Below are 8,231 nucleotides of genomic sequence, written 5' to 3' on the forward strand. Positions count from 1 at the left end.
TGCCCAGCTTCCATTCTCGCCATGATCTTAGCTTTCAGGTCAGTTGCTGCCTCGCTCAGCATTTCATTCATTGGGGCTGACCTCCCAATCTCATCATCTGCATTCATTGGGGCTTGCCTCCCAATCTCTGGTATGACCTCCTCCTCTGATCTGGCAGCCTGGGGCCCTTCACCATGGAACCTGCGTTGTACCTCATCAATCTCAAGTTGTGACAGCAGTTGCCATTTGTGGATGGTGGAACACTGAGCTACTAGTTGTTTCGTGGTCAACCGTGACTGTGGGTTTCGAAGTAACCATTTAGCCCACATTCTCTGCATGTAACCCCTCTCACTAGGGTTCCTTGAGTAGTAGCATTCCAACAGAGCCATGTTATCGCATCTTGCCCATCTCCGCTTTGTTCCAGTAGCCCATTTTTCATCACGGTGCTCTGGTTCCCCAGCACCTGACACAGACCTTGTTTGGCCGGGCGACGTCTGAGCCGGCATGTCATTCGTTTTATTGTCTCTCATCATTGTATAAGGTGAAGGATCTTGCCCAAGGACCCACACTGGATGGTGTTATGTGCTCATTTTTGCCCCAAGCGGGATTCGAACCCCCGTCTTCCGTACTCCAAACCAATGCCTTACCAACTGAGCTATCCAGCCGCTAAATCAAATAAATAAATATATATCTATATATATAATACATACACACACACTAGGCTAATATTGGACCTTACAGTTGTACATTTTTCAAGTCGGAACAATGTTTTTAAAATACTGGACCTCCTTGTTGGATATGACCCTTTACACTTGTATGAAGTTGCTTGAAGTGAGTTGGGCACATATCATTGTAGTGAGAGGTCCCTGGGAGTCAGGAGCCTTGTGCAACAGTTCAGAAACTTTTTATGTGACTTCCATTCTTCCATTTTTGAGCTGTTTCGACTGTGACATTTTTTTATATCAGTGCTTTTTCTTGTTGTTGGCCCCGGTGAATTGGCACCTCCCTTTATTTTCTCCTTTATTTCCACGTTTCATCCTTTTTCTGTCAAAATATTCATTTTGACAGCATTTTAATCACAATATACAGTATATCGAGATCTATCCATATATATAGATAGATCGATAGATATCTCACATCACTCAACGTGAAATGCATCCCGCAGAGGAAATGGAGAGGGAGGAGAACAGGCGATAAAGTAAATCGAGTAAGAAGATTAAATTAGACAGATTTGGATCCTGGATTCCTTCTTTATTAACGTTCTAACCAATGCATGAACTCACGCTTGTTAGAAAATGGCACTCGTTTGTTTACTTTCAAACTTGATTTCCGATAACCGATGCGAGTGTTGTCAAACACGCTGTGAATTTGGGATTACAATTCAAGCATCCTGGGACACTCATGCTGCTCATTGGAGGCTTCGGTCATGTTCCTCTGTTGACTGTGCAACAAAAAGGGGGAACAAATCTGGATCTCCTTTATTCCAAAAGTCAATATGAAAGAGTCATTTATCATTAAAAAAATGTATTATTATTATTATTATTGTTATTTTTTATGTTGTTGTAATGAAATTGTCCGTGTATTTCTTATACCGGTAGTTTGTTTTATGTTTGATTTCCAAGTTACACATTGTTCCAGTTGTGCTTGTTGAAGTGCTGTAAAATAAAATGGAGTTGAGTAGGGAGTTTGAGGTTTATTAATGTATCCCACTTTATGACAAATGCAACGTGCCTATGATGAGCCAATTGAGCTCAGACTCTAAGCAGACAGTGGACAAACTCAGGTAGCACTGCCCTCGGCCATCATTTAAAGCTGACCAATCAGCCGTAGCATCTGATGGCTGCTCCTGATGTTGAACAACCTCAATAGGGAAATGGGACGACAACTGATTTCAGTCAATACCCTATCCCCACCTAAGGCATACGTCGGTTGTGGGCACCAGGGGACTAGGATCATCATTTCGTTAAATTTAGCTATGCCAGAGTCTGCAAATGTTTGTTGAGATTAATTAGATTTTGAATTCTCATCAATGGTTTATACATGTGTCTACAATATACAATAGAATTGTAACCTCTGGAAAGGGAGTTAGTCAAATGCCCCAACGGTAATTTGCAGGTAGTTAAAAATCTTTTCTTTTTTAGTTTAAAAATGGTCATCTCTTTATACTTGTGTGGCATTGACACAATAGACACATCTGGTTTGTTATGGAAATTTGAAATTAAAAATCACATCAAATTCAGTTATTTAAATTGCATGTAGTTTAATGCTGGTGGGATCGGATGCTGCTATCTTCCACAAAACATGAAATGAGCAATCCTATTGCAGTACTGTTTGAATAAGCATATACATACCTCCGAGGGGAACCAATGTGACTGATTTCAACAACTTCATCAATCAACGAGAAAAGAAAATATGAGGTGGGGCTGTCTCATATAACGGCAGTGGCATCACAAAAGCTCTATGGATTAAAAATAAGACAATAGAAAATATCCACAAGCTTCACAGTAGATGCCAACTTCTTTTGTTGTCTCTTGTAGATGTTCAATTTGTATATTTTTTTTTTCCAGCAGGTTTTTCCTTATGTGTTTATCCATCCATCCATTTTCTGACCCGCTTTATCCTCACAATTAAGGGTTGTAGGGCGTGCTGCAGCCTATCCCAGCTGTCTTTGGGCAGTAGGCGGGGGACCCCTTGAACCGGTTGCCAGCCAATCGCAGGGCACCCAGAGATGAACAACCATCCGCGCTCACACTCACACCTAGGGACAATTTAGAGTGTTCAATCAGCCTGCCATGCATATTTTTGGAATGTGGGAGGAAACCGGAGTAACCGGAGAAAACCCACGCATCCAATGTAGAAATAGCTAAAATAGTATAAAAACAAGAAATCATTTTGGATAGATTAGACTACATATGTAAAAGTCAAGGCCCGCGGGCCACATCCGGCCTGTGAGAAGGTTTTCTCCGGTCCCTGGGATGATATTGATTTATTGTTTGAACTGGCCTGCAGCAAGCCGGCAGGCCGAAAATCTTTTACAGGAACCAATACTACATTTCCCACAATGCAACGGTGATGCGCCAAGCAGTCAGCCGCTTCATTTCAATATTTATTGGTGCAGCAGTCATTAGCGTAACAGTAAAGTTGACTTTCAGATACCCATCAAAAATGGCAAAACGCAAGGTGGACACCGAGAACCGGGGTTTCTAACAAGGTGGGAGTCGGACTAAATGTTCATGGAGGTAGCTGGAAAACCTGTGTGTCTTCTGTGAGGCGGTATTGAAAGAGTATAATCTGAGACGACATCATGAAACGAAACACGTGGACAAAAACAAGAATATGGACATGGAACAAAGGCTACAGAAGGTTGAGGAATAAAAGCGAAGCCTCAAATCTCAACAGGCTCTGTTCAAAAAAGCCAAATCACAAAGCCAGCCGGCTGTCAAGGCCAGTTTTATTTTGGCAAAACAGATCGCAAAATCAGCCCGGCCATTTACGGAGGGGGATTTCATCAAAATACTCTTTGCTGAACATTTGTGACGAAGTTTGCCCAGAAAAAAAAGCAACTCTTTTTAAACGTGAGCATGAGCAGAAACACCATTGCCGAGCGAGTAGAGCAGTTGGCCATTCATCAAACAGAGCAGCTTGTGAAAAAGGGAAAAGATGTCATCGCGCATATTCCTTGGCTGTGGATGAGAACGTTGACGTTGCCCAGTTGTCAATTTTCATCCGCGGAGTGGACTCCAGCTAAGTGTGACAGAGGAGTTTTTGGCTTTACATGCTATGCATGACACAACTACAGTGCATGAAAAATATACGGCAGTGGGTGCTGCACAGTTTGCCCGTTTCCTCGCCGACACAATGGCCCAGCTGCGCATCCAGGCTGCTCAAACGTTGTCGATGTTTGGCATGGCGTGAACAACTATTGTCTTTGATGAAGCTGAACAAAACATCACACAGAAGTTGACTTACTGCTGAACACCTTCACTCAATTTTGGGGATTTCCTCAGCTCAGAGCCTGGCCCCAAATATTGATGAACTTGTAGAAAAGATGAGACACCACCAAGTATCATCCTCAGCCTCAAAGAAGAGAACATTGCTGTGCAATCACATATTCAGAGTTTTTACTCAGTTCAAGTTTCAAAATTTAAGTTTAATATTTGTTTTCAGTGTACGTTACTTCTCCTTGAAGAAAGTGTTGCTTTTGGTTATTGGATTTTTGCACTTTATTTTATTGTATCTCAATCCAATTATATTTTTAAAATAGTTTATTTCAGTGAATGATGGCTGTTATTTTTTTTCTTTGAAGTAAATTTAGCCCACTTTTGCGGAAAGAGAAAACATGGGCTATTGATGGTGCCTTGAACATTGCCGTCTTCTTTCATTAAATGTTCATTTTATGGGGATTTTTATAAAAAGGAAACGTATCTTTCGTGCCTGTTGAAAATTAATGTGCTACCAAAATCAGAGCCTCAAAATAATCGGGTCTCAGCAGATTTTTCTGGGCAAAAGCCAAGTCCGTTGCTTGAGTTGCAGTAAGAAAATAAAGAGAAGTGACATCGTCCACATTTGAACATCGATGACAAGTACACAGATTTGGTTAACACACATCACTGGAACTCAGATACATGTAATGAAGCCTCAGTGAGAATTGAACTCACGACCCCTGGTTTACGAGACCAGTGCTCTAACCACTGAGCTAGGAGGCCTTGCAGACTCATCGGCCGATTGCAATTTTGTTAACCTGCTCCCAAAATCACAGCCTCAAAACAGTCTGCTCTCACCAGATTTTTCTGGGAAAAGCCAAATCCATTGCTTGACTTGCAGTAGAAAGTTAAAGAGAAAGTGATGTTCTTCACGATTGAAGGATACTGACAAGTACACAGACTTACTTGACACAGATGACAGAAACTCAGTTCTGTACATGTAATGAGGCCTCAGTGAGAATTGAACTCACAACCCCTGGTTTACAAGACCTGTGCTGTAATCACTGAGATATGAGGCCTGATAGGCTCATTGGCCATTAGCATTTTTTAACGTGCTACAAAAATTACAGCCTCAAAATAGTCAGGTCCTCAGCAGATTGTTTTTTCCGGGAAAAGCCAAATCCGTTGCTTGTCTTGTAGTAGAAAGTTATGTTCGCATTTGAAGGATACTGACAAGTACACAGATTTCCTTGACACAGATGACAGGAACTCACTTACATGTGATGAGGCCTCAGTGAGAGTTGAACTCATTACCCCTAGTTTACAAGACTAGTGCTCTAACCACTGAGCTATGAGGCCTTGGACGCTAGCTGGACGTTACCGTTTTTGTTAATGTGCTACCAAAATCAGAGCCTCAAAATAGTCGGGTCTCAGCAGATTTTTCTGGGAAAAGCCAAGTCCGTTGCTTGACTTGCAGTAGAAACTGATGTTTACGTTTGAAGGATACTGACAAGTATACAGATTTGCTTGACACAGATTACAGGAACTCACTGAGATGTGATAAGGCCTCAGTGAGACTTGAACTCACGACCCCTGGTTCACTAGACCAGTGCTCTAACCACTGAGCGATGAGGTCTTGGATGCTCGCTGACCGTTAGCATTTTTGTTAACATGCTATCAAAATCATAGTCTCAAAACAGTCTGGTCCTCAGCAGATTTTTCTGGGAAAAGCCAAGTCCGTTGCTTGACTTGCAGTAGAAAAGAAAGTGATGTTCTCCACATTTGAAGGATACTGACAATTCCACAGACTTGTTGGACACACATGACAGTAACTCAGTTATATGCGATGGGCCTTAGTGAGAATTGAATTCACGACCGCTGGTTTCCAAGACCAGTGCTTTAACCACTGAGCTATGAGGCCTTGCAGGCTAAGTGGCCGTTAACATATTTGGTAACGTGCTCCCAAAATCAGAGCCTCTAAACAGTCGGGTCTCAGCAGACTTTTCCAGGAAAAGCCAAGTCCGTTGCTTGACTTGCAGTAGAAAAATGAAGAGAAAGGACATTCGAACATCGATGACAAGTAAACAGATTTGCTTGACACAGATGACAGGAACTCAGTTATATGTGATGAGGCCGCAGGGGGAATTGAACTCACAATCCGTGGTTTACTCGACCAGTGCTCTAACCACTGAGCTACGAGGCCTTGTGGGATCATCGGCCGTGAACATTTTTGTTAACGTGCTACCAAAATCAGAGCCTCGGTCTGGTCTCAGCAGACTTTTCCAGGAAAAGCCAAGTCCATTGCTTGACTTGCAGTGGAAAAGAGAGTGATGTTCTCAACGTTTGAAGGATACTGAGAAGTACACAGACAACAGGAACTCAGTTACATGCGATGAAGCCTCAGTGAGAACTGAACTCACGACCGCTGGTTTACAAGCCCAGTGCTCGAACCACTGAGCTATGAGGCCTTGCAGGCTGATTGGCCGTGAACATTTTTGGTAACGTGCTACCAAAATCAGAGCCTCAAAATAGTCAGGTCTCAGCAGACTTTTAGAGGAAATGCCAATTCCGTTGCTTGACTTGCAGTAGAAAGTGATGTTTATGTTTGAAGGATACTGACAAGTGCACATATTTGCTTGACAGAGATGACAGGAACTCACTGAGATGTGGTAAGGCCTCAGTGAGACTTGAACTCACGACCGCTGGTTTACTAGACCAGCACTCTAACCACTGAGCTATGAGGCCTTGGATGCTAGTTGCCCCTTATCATTTTTGTTAACATGCCATCAAAATTATAGCCTCAAACCAGTCTGGTTCTCAGCAGATTTGTCCAGGAAAAGCCAAGTCCATTGCAGTCGAAAAATAAAGAGAAGTGATGTTTTCCACATTTGAAGGATACTGACAAGTACACAGACAACAGGATCTCACTTAGATGTGATGAGGCTTCAGTGAGAATTGAACTCACGACCCTTGGTTTACAAGACCAGTGCTCTTTCCACTGAGCTATGACACCTTGTACGGTAGCTGGACGTTACCATTTTTGTTAATGTGCTACCAAAATCAGAGCCTCAGTCAGGTCTCCGCAGACTTTTCCAGGAAAAGCCAAGTCCGTTGCTTGACTTGCAATAGAAAGTGATGTTCACGTTTAAAGGATACTGACAAGTACACAGATGACAGGAACTCACTTAGATGTGATGAGGCCTCAGTGAGAATTGAACTCACGGCACCTGGTGTATTAGACCAGTGCGCTAACCACTGAGCTATGAGGCCTTGGATGCTAGGTGGCCGTTAGCATTTTTGTTAACATGCTATCAAAATCATAGCCTCAAAACATACGGGTCCTCAGCGGGTTTGTCTGGCAAAAGCCAAGTCCATTGCAGTCGAAAAATAAAGAAAAGTGATGTTCTCCACATTTGAAGGACACTGACAAGTACACAGACAACATGAACTCACGGAGATGTGATGTGGTTTCAGTGAGAATTGAACTCACAAACCTGGGTTTACTAGACCAGTGCTCTAACCACTGAGCTATGAGGCCTTTTAGGCTTGCTAGCCATTAGCATTTTTGTTAACATGCTATCAAAATCACAGCCTCAAACCAGTCTGGTCCTCAGCGGATTTGTCCGGGAAAAGCCAAGTCCATTGCATTCGAAAAAGACAAGAAGTGATGTACTCCACATTTGAAGGATACTGACAAGTACACAGTCAACAAGAACTCACTTAAATTTGATAAGGCCTCAGTCGTAGAAAGGGTTCTGTCAGTCGTCATCTGTACCTGTGGGTAAAAAACAAAAAACAAAAAAGGACGTTTCGCTTCTCTCACAGAAGCTTCGTCAGCGGTAGACAACCCTGAAGTCTCCGTGAAGACTCCGGGAAATTGCTCTGCGCTAAAAAGCTGAGCGTGGCCTATTTGAGGACTGGGTGGGGATGGTTAGTCATGCCCCTATGGTGAAGAGGCCCATTGGTTTCTAAATTCCCTATCGTTGGGTCTTGATTAGGCTTATTGTTTGGGCTAGGGCTGAATAGCTACTTTCAGTTAGCCTGATCAGCATGTCTATGTCCCTTGGTGGTCAACAAGTTATTGTAAATAGGAGACAGGTTAAATCTGATACCTCCTTCACGGTTCAGAGAGGGTGAAAATTTTTTCACAAAAATCGCTTCCTTTACTCCCCTTTCAAACCATCTCTTTTCTGTTCCTAGGATTTTTACTTGTTCATCTTCAATTGTGTGGTTTGTTTCTTTTAAGTGTGCGTATACTGCACTTTTGTTATCATTGTTTTTCCATTTGTGTTGATAAAGTCTTTTCTTGAGTGTTTGTTTGGTTTCTCC

At 42.5% G+C, this 8,231-nt stretch overlaps 6 non-coding genes across 6 annotated transcripts; all 6 read right to left on the reverse strand.

The window, feature by feature from the left end:
* Window positions 1-4,612: 4,612 nt before the first annotated feature.
* trnat-cgu (transfer RNA threonine (anticodon CGU)) lies at window positions 4,613-4,685 on the reverse strand. Its single transcript has one exon. It is a non-coding gene; the product is annotated as a tRNA-Thr (tRNA).
* A 503-nt stretch (window positions 4,686-5,188) lies between these two features.
* Window positions 5,189-5,261, reverse strand: trnat-ugu (transfer RNA threonine (anticodon UGU)). Its single transcript has one exon. It is a non-coding gene; the product is annotated as a tRNA-Thr (tRNA).
* Window positions 5,262-5,750: 489 nt separating this feature from the next.
* Window positions 5,751-5,823, reverse strand: trnap-ugg (transfer RNA proline (anticodon UGG)). The gene has a single exon. It is a non-coding gene; the product is annotated as a tRNA-Pro (tRNA).
* A 474-nt stretch (window positions 5,824-6,297) lies between these two features.
* On the reverse strand, window positions 6,298-6,370 carry trnat-ugu (transfer RNA threonine (anticodon UGU)). The gene has a single exon. It is a non-coding gene; the product is annotated as a tRNA-Thr (tRNA).
* A 204-nt stretch (window positions 6,371-6,574) lies between these two features.
* On the reverse strand, window positions 6,575-6,647 carry trnat-agu (transfer RNA threonine (anticodon AGU)). Its single transcript has one exon. It is a non-coding gene; the product is annotated as a tRNA-Thr (tRNA).
* Window positions 6,648-6,842: 195 nt separating this feature from the next.
* On the reverse strand, window positions 6,843-6,915 carry trnat-ugu (transfer RNA threonine (anticodon UGU)). The gene has a single exon. It is a non-coding gene; the product is annotated as a tRNA-Thr (tRNA).
* Between the last annotated feature and the right edge of the window lie 1,316 nt (window positions 6,916-8,231).

This window comes from Hippocampus comes, unplaced genomic scaffold (assembly GCF_001891065.2).
Source record: "Hippocampus comes isolate QL1 unplaced genomic scaffold, H_comes_QL1_v1.1 scaffold481, whole genome shotgun sequence".
Taxonomy (NCBI): domain Eukaryota; kingdom Metazoa; phylum Chordata; class Actinopteri; order Syngnathiformes; family Syngnathidae; genus Hippocampus; species Hippocampus comes.